This window comes from Coenobita brevimanus, unplaced genomic scaffold, assembly GCF_032717465.1.
Source record: "Coenobita brevimanus isolate Jiangsu-jjx unplaced genomic scaffold, ASM3271746v2 jjx.HiC_scaffold_2750, whole genome shotgun sequence".
Lineage (NCBI taxonomy): Eukaryota > Metazoa > Arthropoda > Malacostraca > Decapoda > Coenobitidae > Coenobita > Coenobita brevimanus.
In genome coordinates, this window is record NW_027643709.1 from 68,251 (window position 1) to 80,000 (window position 11,750).

The window sequence follows — 11,750 nt, forward strand, 5'->3', positions numbered from 1 at the left end:
GCTCTCATGGACTCCACCTTACGTCTTCACTATATACTCTTTTCACTCTAACTTGACCTAAAATTATCGTCCCTCCATCTTTACTGCTCAGTTGTAACAAGAGATTAACACTAGAATATAATGCTAGAAACGAAGAAGTCCTGATGTAAAGTGATAGTACTTTTTTATGTCACTCAGCCACATGAAATAAGCTGCAAAAGGACGAAAAAATGGGCCAAGTTAAGGTGAAAAGAGCACAGGAGGATTCGTTTTTATCTTAGTCTTGCTGCCTACAGACGATTTATTACCTTCGGCGAGGAAGTTATGTTTTTTACTCTCTCTCTCTCTCTCTCTCTCTCTCTCTCTCTCTGTTAGCAACATGTTGGAACAAAAAATTATCGTCTGGAGCTGCATTAGCCTTGAAGAGAGGATTATGGACCATCAGAGGAACAATTAATTACATTTGGGGGATAAGGTCAAGGTCAAAGGTTAAGATCAAGCAAACATGAAAAGGGGACTGTGCTGCCTTGGCGGAGGAATGTGCTCTCTGAATGCTCCTTTTCAACTTGGGGAAGACCTCATTTGTCTCCCTCCTTAAACATTTTTTTCTAGGCCTTTCCTCTTTCTTACAACCATTCACAAGTAATTTCCTTCTCTCAACCATTCTGTATATATTCTTCCTCTCTTTCTTAACACCCCTCTCTATAACTTTCTATTCCTTCATGCCCTTTAAACTCTTAAACTTTTTACTTTTTTTCTCTTACATTCCTCCTCTAATACTTCTCTTCTTATATTCCTTCTTTCTCTACCTCTCCTCTTTCTAACACTTTTTCTCTAAGCAGTTCCCTTCTTCTTTACCCTTCCTTCTTTACTACTTTACCCTATTATAATGCCTCCCCTCTTTCTAATATTCCTACTCTCTTGTGCACTGTTTATCGCCTCTTTATTTCACCTCTCCTCCCTACTCTCTGTACCCATTTTTCCTCTCTAATTACCTCCCTCTCCCCTACTGTCTCCTCTCTTTAATAACCATTCCCTTCTCCCTTTTTGTCCACTTTTCCTCTCTCTCTCTCTCTCTCTCTCTCTCTCTCTCTCTCTCTCTCTCATTAACCTTCCTCCTCCCTTCACCTTTTCGCTTTCCATTCCCATTTTCTCCCCTCCCTCTTCCCTCTTTTCTCCCTCTCCCCATCTCTCTCTGCCTCTCTCCCTCTCTCTTCCCTTTCTTCCTCTCCTTCCGCTTCCCTCTCCCCTCACTCCCCATCCCACACCTCTCTCTCTTCCTATTCCTCTTTTCTCCTTCTCATGCCACCCCTCTCTCTTCTGTTCACTAATCATTTCAACATTACAAGATCTAACAAACATGTTTTTCCAAGCCCATTGGTGCAGAGGGAACAGAGGATAGGTGGACTGAGAGATTAATTATGTTTGTATTCAGTAATTCTGTTTTTTTCAGAAATACAGATTAGAGGTAGAATAGGAGATTGTATTTCCTATTACGTATTTCGACTGATTACTCCCATACTTTTTTTTTCCAACAATAAGGTCGTTTTCTCTCTCTCTCTCTCTCTCTCTCTCTGTTAATATGCTAGAGCGTCTGGTACGCGGGATGGAGCCTTCCTTTTCTCTACTCTTTTCTCACCTAATATGTAAATTAGAGCTTAAGGATAATTGCTTCTACCGTCGCTGATAACCTCATTATAGACCAATAGGCCTCTTGTTATGTAACCTGCTTCTCTCTATCTACCTATCTATCTATCTACCTTTTTGTCTGTCTAACCCTCCTCTCTACCCCCGACAGTCCGACCCACATGCGCAGAACAGCAACAGTGGACGTACGGCAGTGGACGAGGGGAACAAGTCAACGTCACCTGCAAAGTACACGCCCATCCTGACGCCACCTCCTTCCGCTGGGCCTTCAACACGTCCGCCGAGGTGCTCAACATCCCCAGCAACCGAACCCGCGTGCTGAGGAACCGAAGCACCGTCACCTACACCCCCATGACCCACCACGACTTCGGGACGCTGCTGTGCTGGGGTGTTAATGAAGTGGGGGAGCAGCATCAGCCTTGTGTCTTCCTGATTGTGCCCGCGGGTGAGTGGCCAAGGGGTGATTGGGCTTCCTACTGGTTTGAAGATCCCTTAAGGTGATTCGTCAGCTGTATGACAGAATATATGAGGAACGCACTGTATGTAGCTGTACAAAGGTATTGTAGTTAACACAGCTTCTACATCACCTCAAAATTGCGTCAAACCGCAGTAAGACCCATTCACAGGCGTTGCAAAGATACAGAAAATTAGGTGCCCAAGAGATGGTCAAAGCTAATTATAGGGTGGCTTAGAGAACCCTTTAAGCAGGGTGAGGAGGAAATCCCCTGGAAATTTGTGGTGGTTGCTAGGGTTGCCGAGTATATTACAGGGGTGACCAGTGCCACCCTGGCCACCCCTCTGGCTACGCGCTTGTGTTTAGTAGGATTTCACTCTATCTATTCGGGACGCTAGGAAAAGAGGAAATCATTGACTATGGTTGTACATGTCAGGTCTCCGTTCCCACAGCTGCGCCCGAGCCTGTACAAAACTGCAGCGTATGGCACAACGTGAGCAGTGCAGCAGGGGAGGTGGTGGTGTCGTGCCGTGCGGGGTGGAGTGGGGGACTGAAGCAGAAATTCACGCTGGAGGTACGGGAGATGCGGACAACAGGCGGCAGGCAACACGTAGGTCCCGTTGTTGCCTCGCTGGAACGCTACGAGGAGCCGCACTTCACCGTGACGGGCCTGGCGCCTGGGACAGAATACCAACTTGCCGTGGGGGCCTCCAACCCACAAGGCTCTGCTCCTCTTAAGTTCCTGCACCACCACACACCTATCGACGTGGCGGAGAAGCGGACCAGTGCTACAGCGGCTGAATCCTCCAATGGGGGTATGTTGGCATTCGTAGATATGGTATTTTTATTTTCTTATTATTAAGTACGCCATATACCTTGGTAATAAATGTCGAGTCGGTGCTCTCTCTTCTCCACATGAAACCAATTTTAGTGTTCCAGGTGAGTCCGTGTTCTCTCATTTTTCAACATGATAAAATTTACCAGTAACCCTGTTAAATACAATCTGTCTGTCTGTCTGTCTCCAATCGACACCAATATCTCCCTCAATTAAACTCTCCAGGGATGAGCCAAGCAATGATGGCGGTAGTCTTGGCGGTGGTGACTGGCGCCGTGGGGTCGCTAATCATCTGCTCCCTGGTGCTCCTGCTGGTGATCCGTCGCCTCCTCCGCTTGGCGCAGTAGCGCCATGACCGCCTCCAACCACGCGTGGTGTGTCACAAGGGCGGCGCCGCGGGACTCACCGGCTCCTGCGACCACGGCGGCTTCGAACAAATCCAGGAGGAGCCAGACCTCGTCCCTGCCATGAGCGGTGAGTGGGAGATGCATTTGGTCATGAGCTGCACAGTACTAAAACTACTCAGCCAATATGATGCCACAATACTGCAAACACCACTACATCACACTTAGTCAAGGGCAAAGCTCTTCACAACGCAACACTGAAGCAAGACTGTTTTGCCAATAGCATCATTATCGTTAATTTCACATGGAATACTTACTGACGCCCACTCCTATTTCACTCCCTTTAATGTGTAGATGGTCGAGGCTAGGCTAAATGAGTCAAGTATATTTAAGGTTGGATGACCAGTTTACTTCCATTAACGACATTTTCTGATCTAAAAAAAAGAAATCCAGCCATCTCTTGGGAATCGATCTTCTGCAAGGCCCTTACTTCAACCGGGGCGTTCTAACCACTACACCACCAGGCAAAGCATTATCATTTCCTTGTGTAATTCCCACAAGGCCGCACTTTCAACAGGTCAAACACGCATCACTGCCATAAATCTCCTTAGTCCACCAATTTCAAAAGGCCACAGTAAATTAGAATTCCGTGAAATTGTACGTTCTCGCAATACGAATCCAAACTGAAAAACTACCGCCATGCAAAAACCTGAAGTCAGGGTTGGAGGAAGTCAATGCTGGGCCGGCGTATGACCTGCCATGGATATTTCAATGTGAGTCAAGGTAGTGTGCAATCAAAGAAGCAACCATATTTCCATTTCTGTCTTAAGAAAATTTAGAACTGGCGAAAACAATAAAAATCCTGTCTATGCCAGTGCGTTTCAGAAGGTTCGATCTTTCCTTTCTGTATTCGTCAAACTTTGGGAAGATACTTGTGTCTGTCTAGAGTAGGCGGTAGCTGGGTGCATCCGACATCTGTTCACTCGATGTCGGCGCTGACGAGGAGCTTACAAGTGGTGGCGCTGTTCACTGAGGGTGGAGCAACAGCGGCTTCCACCTGGGAACCAAACCTCGTCATATTTCTCATAATTCCCCGCACCTCACCCTAGGAAGGACTTTGGTCTGACTCCGGTGAGGTACTTTCTACCACAAGAGGTGGCCGGATCTCTACAGATGTATGTACTATACTGTACCTGTAAGACGGCCCCATAGAAGCAGTTGTTTACCTGTGGTCGACGAGTTCGCTCTGCCAGACAGACTGGGGTTTCAGTAATATCAGCAACAGCAGCAGCTCACTCCTATCCTAGGTGACAACACTGAGTGACAAGCCAAATGATCTCCTCCACTCTATCATCAACTACTTTGTGTTGTTTCCATATAACCACGTCAGCCCAGCATAAAACCTCGAAAACACTAGAAAAAGGCAGTGTCTGACAACGATGAAGCAAAATAAAGAGTGGCGTGCGGGATTAAGGACACGTTTCTTGTTCTGTTGACAGGTGGAGAGGAAAGTCAAACTCCGAGACCGCCCGCCCTCGCCACAGCGCCACCTACCACTACGACTACCAAGGTGCGTTGGGTGGCAGTCATATATAATATAATTTAATTCAACCTTATTTATTTCTTCTTCAATGTGTGTGTGTGTGTGTGTGTGTGTGTGTGTGTGTGTGTGTGTGTGTGTGTGTGTGTGTGTGTGTGTGTGTGTGTGTGTGTGTGTGTGTGCTGGAGAGGAAACCCTTCGCGCGATGGGTCCTATATAACCGGGCTGCTCCACTGCCCGGTTACACAAACGTCCCTGAATTCCATCCTATCTCTCAAGGGAAAGATGGTGTACTACAGGAGAAGGGCAAGTTCAGCCTGATGCATAGCGGTTCACATTCAGATGAGACGGGTGACAACAACAACAACATCATCATCATCATCATCATCATCATCATCAACATCAACAACAACAATAATCATACCAATACTACCAATAACAAGAGCTTTTTCCATTTCCCACTTTCCCATCTCTGTTAGCATTTTCTCTCTTTCTTACCCTCTTCTTTCCACTCTCACCTCTTCCTCCCTTCTCTTTCCCACTTCCCATCCTCAAACCCGCCCTTCCCACCCACCTCCACTTTCATCTACGCCCGTTCTACGTCCACTACTATTGTTGGTAGAGTGAGTTAAGCTAATTTCCTCTTTTCCCTCATCTCCCATTTCCACTCCCTTGTCCATTTCACTTTCTCTTCTCTCCCTTTCTCTCTTACTCTATCCACCTTTCCTATTCCTTCTCCCTTCCTCCCTTTCTTTCGCCATTTTCTCCACACCTCTTTCACCCCCAGCTCACCCACGCCAGCCCTACTAATGCTGCTAGTACTAATATGAGATGACCTATTTCATTTTCCCATCTTTCCTCTTTCTCTTTTCCTCTTCCCTTTCCCCTCCCATGACTGAATTAATTTGTTGTCATTTTATTTTCTCCTTCTTGTATTTCCTCTCATCCCTCCTCCTTTCCCCTTTCTCTGTTTCTCTCAACTTCCTCTCCTCCTCTCCTACCCAACTATTCTCCTTGCGTCATATACCTTGCTCTCTGACCCCCTCCCTTCTTCCTTTCATCTCAGCCTCTTGCCTTACTTCACTTCCTTATTCCTCCTTCTAATACCTCCCGTATTTCCTCCGCTTTCTCTTCATCCTCACACAATTTCCTTGCCTCCTGTTCTTATACGTTCTAACATTTTCTCTGTTCTATATATTTTTTAAAGTATTTTCCCTTCCTTTTTATATTTATTCCAATTTCCTTCCCCCACTCACAGTTCCCTAGCCTCCTTTATTCCTCCTCTTTTTCATTCTCCCTCATTCCTCTGCTCCCTCCAATATCCTCTCCTCTCACAGGCCCCACTCCCCTCCTGTACATACATCCTCGTCTAGATTTTCACCTCCCTGCCTCAGCCTCTCCTCATCCTGTTTTCTCCTTCCTTCCTTCCTTCCTTTTTCCTCCAATTTTCCTTCGTCTCTCCTACTTCCTTCCTCCTCTATATACCTTCTCTTCTAGCTTTTCCCTCCTCTTCACTTTTACAACCTCTTACTTTTCCTACTAGTTCTTCGTTCTTTTTTCCTTCTTTCTCCCTTACTCCTCTCTTTCCTCAAATTTGCTTTTCTCCTAAATCCTCCTACCTATACACACCTGTCCCTCTACCTCCCTACCCCCCTCCTTCCACAACTTCATAGCTCTTGGCTTTTTTTCTTCCACCTCCATCCCTCCTTTTTTCTTTCCAAATTCCTTAACTCTCCTAGTCTGCTACATTTCCTTCCTCCTATATACACCTTCCTTCTACCTATCCCTCCCTCCTCCCTCCTCCCTTTCACCTCCATAACTTCTTGCAGCAGCACCAATGAAGAATTATGTAAATCCAGTCTACACATTTCTCCTTTCCTCCATCTCTTCTCCTCCAATTTCCTTTCCTTCCCTCTTACTTCCTTCCTTCTATATACATTCCTTCTAGCTCCCCTCCCCCCTTCTTTCCCAGACATCAACCTCTTAATTTCCCTCTTATTCTTGGTTCTTTTTCCTCAACCTCCCTCACAGCTCTCTTTTCTCCAATTTCCTCTCTCCCTCTTCTTTCATTCCTCTTACACACACCTTCCTCCTATACACAACTTCCCTTCTAGCCCCCCTACCCTCCCCCCTCCCTTCACCCCCACACCCTCCTGCAGCAGCACCCACGAAGAATTATACAAATCTTCCATCTCTTTCTCTCTTCTCTTTCCTTTCGTCTCCTAGTTTCCTTCCTCCTATATACTCCTTCCATCATTCCCTCCTAGTCCCCCTCCTCCCTCCTTTCACTCCTCCTCCTCCTCCTGCAGCAGCACCCAGGAAGAATTATGTAAATCCAGTCATACACATTCAGAGCCCTAGGAGGTCATAGCAGGGCACAGGGGCGCGGCGCTCCCTTTAACCTTCATAGTTCCTGCGACGACCAAACGAGGCAAGGCTGATATATTAGGCTAAAAACGACCCCCTGTAACCCTCTGAGACGTCGGGGGCACCGTGACGGAAGCATAGTAAAGGAACAGGCTAAGGAAAATAAAGGGAAAATAAGGTAAACTAGGAAACACTAATTAGGGAATGGCAGGGGATTAGCAAACAGGAAATGTCAAGGAAAACTGAAGGGAAAGTGAGTTAACTGGGAAATACCACGGAGTGTCATATCATTAAAAGACTAGATCGGGGAGCTGGGGGAGACAGATGCAGGGACAAGCTAAAAACATTATACAGGCTCATCAGAATGACAGGAAAAACGATGCTAAGAACGAAATCCTGTGCCTTTTGGGATGTCTGAAGCAGGAAAGGATATTTAAGGAGCTCACGAAGGAACAACAGTGAAGTGTGAGTTAGAGGATGACTAAAATTAAAGTGAATCCTGCTTATTTATTATTTATATACTTGTTTATTTATTTATTTTGCTAATAAGACTTAAATATTACTGTAGGATGGATGTTTAAGAGATAATAAGTGGAATGGAATGGAAAGGTGAAAAGCGAGGCAATACCAAGCTTTAAAATAAAATGTTATCATGAGTAACAGAATGACATAGACAGGCAAACGAAAAGACGTATTAAAACGACCCTAAAAGGAGTTCATGCTAAATAATAACTGAGGAACTGCAGGGAAATGTGAAGGGAAATGTGCAATGAGGTTAAAAGCAACGTGGTATACCCTCTGAGAAGTCCAAAACGTCGTGCCAGAACAAAGATTTATAAGTAAAAAAAGTAAGGAAAGGCTGGGAAAAAAACAGGGGGACGTGAAAGGTGAAACAGAGATTAAAACAGTTAACTAGTGAATAGCACAGAAGGAAGCTTAGACAAAAATTAAGCAAAAGGAGACGGTGAAACAGAGGTTATAGTATTCAACTAGGAAATGGAAGGGGAAAAAAGCAGAGAAAAAATAAGTAAAATGAGACGGTGGAATAGACATTATAATACCAAACTAGGAAATGACAGGGAAATGAGCAGAGAAAAGTAAGGTGAAGCGAGATTGAAAAAGAAATCATGTTGCTTCTAAGATCCCTACGGTTTCATTCCACATGGTAGAGGCCTCGTAACACCTCTTCTATAGTGATTTATTTGGCATGTTTTCACTTTGCCATTCTCCTCTGTGTATTTCTATCATTTTAATATGGTTATAGTCTGCATTAATAACCTTGAACAGGATAATGAGATAATAAGCAAAATAAATCGCTAGAGAAGAGGTGCTACCAAATCTCGAAAGCCACTTTGAATGTTGCCTTAAAAACAGGATCATTTTCCCCTTCCCTTCTGTCTCCTTTCCTTGTCTACCCCTCTTGACATGTCTCTTTTCCCTCCGTCTCACCACTCCCTGTCTCCACCTTCTCTGTCTCTTGCTCTTACTCTTTTCTCTCTCTCTTATCCCCGACCCTCTTTTTTCCACTTTGTCTGTCTCTTAATCCCTCTCTTCCCTGTTCCTCTGTCTCTCACCATTTCTGTCCACCTTCTGTCTCTTGCTCTCCTGTCGTATCTCTTTTCCCTCTGTCTCCGGCCTTTTCTTTGTCCACCTACTCTGTCTCTTGCTCACTTTCCTTCCCCTCTATCTCCCATCCTTTCTATATCTTCTCTGTCTCTTTCCCCCCCTCTCTCTCTCTCAGACCTTATCTGTCGCCACTATCCCTTGCTCCACTTCTTTCCTCCTCCACACCATGCTGCTTCTGAGAACTCCGAGATATCATGGCAACACGTGTACCGTAAAACTAAGCTAGGGGAAGGGAGGGAAATGCGAGCTAAAACGGGGTAAAAGGACGCTATGCTGCTTTTGAGAGTCTCGGCAGAAGGGATACTGGAAGATTAAACCAGAGAAACGAAAGAAATGCTACAGGGGAAAGAAACAAAGCTAAACACACACACACACACACACACACACACACACACACACACACACACACAAACTACTTTAGGGAATGGTATGCATGTTGTAAAATGGTACTGTGCCTCCAATAAGTAACTTCAAGGACTAGAGTATTGTGTGGGTGAGTGTGTGGTCCCTTTCACGGCATGCTATTGGTAGTTCTCTCCATCCCACGCCTGGCCTTTCTTTGTTTCCGACGATGATGATGATGATGATGATGATGATGATGATGATGATGATGATGATGATGATGATGATGATGATGATGATGATGACGATGATGAAATGCATAATGACTGTAAAATGGATACCAGAAAACATTCAAACTTGGACACAGAAAAGGTGGAAGAGAATAAAGTTAGTGAACACTGCGAGCAGATCATAACTGCTGCTGCTGCTGCTCTTGCTACAAGGAAATGAATGATGATGATGATGATGACAATATTATAAAAATTGCAAACTAGAAATCGGTTTAACTAGGTCACGTAATAGGTGGAACAAGGTAAAGCAAGCGAGCATTACAGGTAAGACCATGCTTGCTGGTGCTGTTGCTGGTGCTGGTGCTGCTGCATGGAGATGAATGGTAATGAGGTCTCGGTGTTTCTCTTGCAGGCTGCCCATTACGCCACGGGGCCCCCCAGTTCGGGTGGTGGAGGGAGCGGCACAGGGAACGTCGACCCCTCCTCGGCCCTCATCCGGGAACGCGACAAGCCTGCCTCCAGTGGACCCGGATCAAAACTCCAGGGCATCGGAGGAAGCGGATCCGGGTACCACGACAGCCCGGCTACCCTGGAGATGAAGCCGCAGCACGTGGATTCGGGCCCGGGCTATGGCGGAATCAGCAACATCACTCCTTCAGGATACGGAGGCCCCATATGCTCCTCGCACGAAGTCACTGGCATCCTAGGCAGTCCAGGCTCGGAGGGGAGTTTTGGCAGCGGTAGTGGTATCTCATTTTCCAGCAAAGTCACAGGTACCGGTGCTGCTGTGCTGAGTCCGGATATCAGCCCCGGGATCGATTTACTCGTATCAAGGGGCGCCATACGTAGCAGCAGCATCGTTCCCTTGACTCAGTATAGCGGAAGTATCAACCCCATAGAGTCTCAGCCAGAGGCCCGGAGGTTATCGGGTGTCGGAATTACCCCCATGGCGGAGCTCTTGGCCTCCTCTACCATGCGGGGGGTTCCAACTACCTCCTCTTCGGCCTCCACATCGGCGTCCATGTCAAGGCGGTCCTCCAGCATGGCCCTGCCCTCCTCTGAGATCTTCCCGCATAACCTCAACACGAGCAGGGAGAGCTGCGTCTAAGGCCCGCAGTCTCGTCGGTCAAGGAGGCTCCCATGGCACCTCTTCCTGGCCAGTTTAGTTCTGCATAGGGCACGTAAACTCTCCTTAGCTCTTTAGACACGCTCCGAAACATCGCATGGCGTTTGTTGGAACAGAGTGCTAGAGTTGTTGTGACAATGAAAGGGCAAATGGAGACAGTATTAACTCTCTCAGGCTCCTGTGACTCACTCTCAGACAAAGAACACAGTCTGCCATAAGCTGGAATATTAAGCGTTGTCCCAATAATGAGTGTGCTATTATTCTCCTCTACGTTTTTCATCAAAGCTATGTTGGTACCAAGAAAATACATATACCACATAAGACAATATCAACGTATAGTCTGCAAAAGTAAATCGCTAAGGAAGAGGTGCAAAGAAAGCCTTCCACCCTTACGAGAAGATGGTCCTAACAGTGCACAAGACAATTTTTACTTTTGCGTTGGTGATGGTATTTAGATAGAGAGTTCTTCTACCTCTTAGTTATGAATACCGTGTGTGTGTGTGTGTGTGTGTGTGTGTGTGTGTGTGTGTGTGTGTGTGTGTGTGCGCGCGACAGAATCGTGACTGGTTGGGCTATGAAAGGAAAAAAGAAAAACTCCGCTTGGAAAATATAAAGATGTGTGTGGTCTGCCAGCTTCTTATATAGTTGAAAAGAAAGACGCCGTACGTTAAACAAGATCTACTGAGAGAATACAGTACTTCAGTGTAAAAAAAAATTGTTCAATAAATAACCGTGGAAATGCATTACCTCGCAGAGGTAGAAATATAAATGCACTATCCACAGATAAAAGTGAAAACTGTATATATTACAGAGATGAATAAGTAAAACGCAGCGTCCACCGATACACGTGGAAATTAAAGACACTAAAGAGATCAAATCAAATACATGTTCTACAGATAAACGTGGAAAATCAATATATTTCTGAAACAGATATGTAAAATGCAACATAACAGGTAAACATGGAAAGAGGACTCGCTTGAAAACATTTACGGTACGTGTCCTGGGCGTCATGTCGTAAACTGCAGGTCCACAAATCAAGGAAATATTTATTGGTGAAGCTGCTCTGTGAATATTACCCCAGATGTTCAACAGAGGAAAACGAACTGATCCGGAAAATATTTACCTGTGAAGCCAGTCAGTGATTATTATCCCTTCATGATCAAGAGTGGAAAGAAATAACGATCTGGAAAAATAAATGTGGAGTCTCTCAGTGAATATCATCCATTTTTGACCCACTGTCGAATATTAGTTATCCAAAAA

At 45.6% G+C, this 11,750-nt stretch overlaps 1 pseudogene; it reads left to right on the plus strand.

The window, feature by feature from the left end:
• The first annotated feature begins 1,777 nt into the window (after positions 1–1,777).
• LOC145390030 (uncharacterized) lies at positions 1,778–10,472 on the plus strand (annotated as a pseudogene).
• The last annotated feature ends 1,278 nt before the right edge of the window (positions 10,473–11,750 follow it).